Source organism: Ruditapes philippinarum, unplaced genomic scaffold, assembly GCF_026571515.1.
Source record: "Ruditapes philippinarum isolate M1 unplaced genomic scaffold, ASM2657151v2 ctg469_1_1_1_1, whole genome shotgun sequence".
Lineage (NCBI taxonomy): Eukaryota > Metazoa > Mollusca > Bivalvia > Venerida > Veneridae > Ruditapes > Ruditapes philippinarum.
The window spans coordinates 104923-110382 of record NW_026865399.1 but is presented as its reverse complement, the minus strand read 5'-3'; the positions used below and the strand labels follow the sequence as shown (position 1 = coordinate 110382).

At 27.0% G+C, this 5460-nt stretch overlaps 1 non-coding gene across 1 annotated transcript; it reads left to right on the top strand.

Annotated features, from left to right (window-relative positions):
• The first annotated feature begins 2 nt into the window (after positions 1-2).
• Trnan-guu (transfer RNA asparagine (anticodon GUU)) lies at positions 3-76 on the top strand. The gene has a single exon. It is a non-coding gene; the product is annotated as a tRNA-Asn (tRNA).
• The last annotated feature ends 5384 nt before the right edge of the window (positions 77-5460 follow it).

Sequence of the window (5460 nt, the reverse complement as noted above, 5' to 3'; positions counted from 1 at the left end):
AAGTCTCTGTGGCGCAATCGGTTAGCGCGTTCGGCTGTTAACCGAAAGGTTGGTGGTTCAAGCCCACCCAGGGACGATGAAATTTTATTGTATTTTTATGAGTTATATAACGGTGGTTAAATTTAAGTTATTATTTATTAAAAAATAAATGGTTATCAATATTTGGTAATCATAACATTTTATTCTTTAAAATATTGCTTAGAAAACTTTTATTTATGATTTTACTGGAAAAAAAACAACAACAAAAACATGGGCATGGAGAATTTTCACTATTGAAATTTCAGTAGATTTTTTTTTGCTTAATTCCATTCTTGAATTCTTCCATTCTCTGTTCAATATGGATTTTTGAATCTCAGAACAATATGAATTCTTAAATCATAACTTTAAACTAAACTTATCCTTTTATATTTTCAATAGTGGCGAAAGAAATGTAGATATTTACAAAGAAAGTCAGATTTCTTATCATTATCACGGTTTTCGTTGTGGTCTATGAGTTTTCATAGGTTTATGGTATACGATTATCTTGATCTTTTATATATGGTTAAAATGGTCTATTAAATACAATTATCGAGAGATTTGATATAATATTATGCTTATCATGGTTTATGATAATTTATTTTTATCATGGTCTATAATTTAAATTATCGTGATCTATGAAATCTGCTTATAATGGAATATGGTACATACTTATTATAATCTATGATATACAGATATCATGGTCCATGATAAAGGCTTATCATGGTCTATGATATGATTATATTAAATTATGGCTGAACTGTACTCTGGTGAATCAATCATATAGTAGAATGCTGCCGTGATCTTGAAGTTAAACTACAAAAAACCACCACCAATGGTCTATCGCATATAATTATCATGGGATATGACTTACAATTATCATAGGATATGACTAAAATTATCATAGGATATGATACATATTTATCGTGGGATATGACATAAATTATCATGAGATATGACATACAATTATCAAGAATATATGATCATGGGATATGACATACACTATCATGAGATATGACATACAATTATCATGAAATATGACATGCAATTATCATGAGATATGACATACAATTATCATGAGATATGTATGTTATTATTATTGGATATGACAAACAATTATCATGGGGTATGACATACAATTATCATGGGATATGACATACCAAATTATCATGTAGATATGACATTCAATTATCATGTATATACAATTATCATGGGATATGACATACACTCATCAAGGGTAGACATACAGTTATCATGAGATATGACACAATTATCATTAGATATACATATATTCTTTACTTATTATATGTGAGAGATCTGTGAGACTACACACATTAACAATTGACAGTATTAAATTCAAAGCAGGACAAGATCATAACACAAATCAAACACACCCAAACAGCTATTACACATTGAGCTATGTTCTTGCTTCAAGAAGTGAAAGCTAAAATTACTTGATGGTAAATTACCAAAGTTGAATCTTACAACTTAACCTGTCTATTTCCTATATATGCTATAACTTATCATGGTCTAAGATATACAATTATTATGATTTATGATGTAAAACTATCAATGTTTATGATACATATAAAATCAAAGTCTTTGATGTACGCTTAAATTGGTTAATGTTATATAAACTAATCATGGTCAATGCTTATAGGATTTTAATAGTCTTGTTCCTACGGTCGCGATTAGCATGGTGTTTAATATATTATTCACATCAATGATTAAAATGGGCTATTATATCTATAGTATCTGAGATACGCTTATTGCAGTTTATGATATGCACATATCATGGTCTTTATACAATTATCATGGTCTATGAAATACTGTTATCATTATATATGATATATGATTATAGTGGTCTATGAAAATTTAATATTGTTATCATTATATATCATATATGGTAATCATGGTTTATCAGATACTGTTATCATTATATATGATATATGGTTATCATGGTCTATGAAATACTGTATCATTATATATGATATATGATTATCGTGGTCTATGAAAATTTAATATTGTTATCATTATATATGATATATGGTAATCATGGTTTATCAGATACTGTTATCATTATATCTGATATATGATTATCGTGGTCTATGAAATATTGTTATCATTATATATGATATATGGTTATCATGGTCTATGAAATACTGTTATCATTATATATGATATATGGTTATAACGGTCTATGAAATATTGTTATCATTATATATGATATATGGTTATCATGGTCTATGAAATACTGTTATCATTATATATGATATATGATTATCGTGGTTTATGAAATATTGTTATCATTATATATGATATATGGTTATCATAGTTTATGAAATACTGTTATCCTCTTATATAATATATGATTATCATGGTCTATGAAATACTGTTATCATTATATATGATATATGGTTATCATGGTATTTGAAATACTGTATTATTATATATGATAAATAATTATCATGGTCTATGAAAATTTAATATTGTTATCATAATATATGATATATGGTTATCATGGTCTATGAAATATTGTTATCATTATATATGATATATGGTTATAACGGTCTATGAAATACTGTTATCATTATATGTGAAATATAACTATCACGGTCTTTGAAATACTGTTGTCATTTTATATGATATATGGTTATCATTGAATATATGAAATACTGTTATCATCATATATGATATATGGTTATCATAGTTTATGAAATACTGTATCATTATGTATGATATATGGTTATCATAGTTTATGAGTACTGTTATCATCATATATGATATATGGTTATCATAGTTTATGTAATACTGTTATCATCATATATGATATATGGTTATCATGGTTTATGAAATATTGTTATTATCATATATGGTATATGGTTATCATAGTTTATGCAATACTGTTATCATTATGTATGATATATGATTATCATAATCTATGAAATACTGTTATCATTATATATGATATACGGTTATAATAGTTTATGAAATACTGTTGTCATCATATATGATATATGGTTATCATAGTTTATGAAATACTGTTATCATTATATATGATATATGGTTATCATGATCTATGAAATACTGTTATCATTATATATGATATATGGTTATCATGGTTTATGAAATACTGTTATCATTATATATGTTATATGATTATCATAGTTTATGAAATACTGTTATTATCATATATGGTATATGGTTATCATAGTTTATAAAATACTGTTATCATTATATATGATATATGGTTATCATGATCTATGAAAAATGTTATCATTATATATAATATATGGTTATCATGGTTTATGAAATACTGTTATCATCTTATATGATATATGGTTATCATGGTCTATGAGATACTGTAATCATCATAATATGATATATGGTTCATGTGGTATATGATTAAAACACTCATGGTCTATGTTAGACCATCTATGTTAGGCCATTACCACATTCTCTCTGATATAAGATTGCCATTAATATATGTTAATATCTGTTATTTATAAAATATTGTGAATTATGACAAAAAAATACTATATTGGAGATCTAGTCATCTCTCTGATATAGATTGTCATTAATTAAGTATAATTGTTAAATAACATTAGGAATTATGACAACAGAAATATCATTTTGAGATTAATGTTGCCTTATTATTATTATCAATCTAAATACATTGTAGAGTTTGAAAGTCTATATAATAGAATGTTGAAAGGGTCTATAATATGAAACTGTGACGGTCTTTGATCTAATATTGTCATGGTAGCCATGGTCTATAGTGTAATATTGTCATTATCCATATGAAATATTATAGTCTATGATATAAGACAATCATGGTAAAATAACAAATTGTCTGTGACATTAAATTGTTATAGTATAATTATGATATGTCATGGTCTTTTGGCCCGGAATGTGACGGTCTTTGATATAATATTGTCAATGTCTTATATGATAGTCAGTTATCGACAATATAATATTGGCTCGGTGTTTAATGTAGAATTGGTATGACCTGTCTATATTCACTTGCCATGGTGCGTGATATAAATTGTCATGATCTCGGATTAAGACATTCATTGTTATCATGGGTAATGATATATACTTATCATGGTCTATTATGAAAAATTGTAATGATCTTATTATGGTGATGATATATACAAGATTTTATGGTATTTAAGCCTTTCTCTTGTAAAATAATGTGTCTCTTGTAATCTTTAAAACACCTAAAATATTTATTTTACATGTAAAATATACGCCAAGAAGGCCAGATAATAATTTAGAGTAAATTAGAGTCTGAGTTATAGATCAAACTTGTATGCAATTTGTTGTTGAAGCTTGGATATTAATGATCAGATTACAAAGACATACAATATTATAAAATTCTCTAAATTTTGTCAAATACATATCAATAAAATAATTTCGAATGTTACATCCATATGACATTTGAAAGATAGCTTAAACGATAAAAGATATGAATAGGCAGCTAATCAGTTTCCATGTCAACCCGCTTGATCAGCATGCTTGATATGTTTAAATTTTAATTATCTGTCTAAATAAATGCCAGTATTGTTTATTCACAAAACGCATATGAATACATTTATTTCTGAGACCGAATACCCTCCAATTTCTTAGAATGGATTGTACAGAATATTAAGCAAAATCAATATGTTTTAAATTATTAGGCCACTATTTTTCGGCCCTAGACTGTTTGCTTTCTTCTTGACTTCCGGTTAAATGATGGGTTATCCGCCATGGACAGGCAATCCGTGTGCTATGATATCATTTTTATAGAACGAAAATTGCATTGATTGAAAAAAAAAATAAGTTTATCGCTTTGATAATAACGTAATATTGCAGTTTATCATTTTAATTGTAGCATTTTTTTCGTGTAAGCATTCTAGAGGTGTTTAATTATCAAATCCATCTAATTTTGTAGAGACACATCGGTATATACTTGAGTACATTGATAGAGCAACGTGCTCTACTGTCGTACTTAAGTTTATGTAGGTCACGTGACGATAGCAAAATTTTGATCTCCTTAATTCGCCATGTTAACATATCACTTTACTTTCAATTTTGTGACATTATTTCATAAAATTTTATATTTATGAATGGGAAGGATGAAATGCGAGTTACATCTGAAAGGTAGCTCGTAACCGACACTATCTCTTGAATGGCGTTTTCATTTCAAAACAGATACCGGATTTGACCCAGACATATGAGGATGTACGCATCTCTTGTAATATCATATAACCGTATAGCCAACATAAATAAAAACTATCCTGATACTGGGACAATTATAGGACATTTGATACGATGACATTATATTGAAAGACAATTTATATATACATACATAGGGTAAGAACCGATGTAAGTCGAGTTTAGGTGTCTTATCTACCAAATCTTATATTTTAATTGCATAGAAAACAAAACGTTACACCCTTCAGA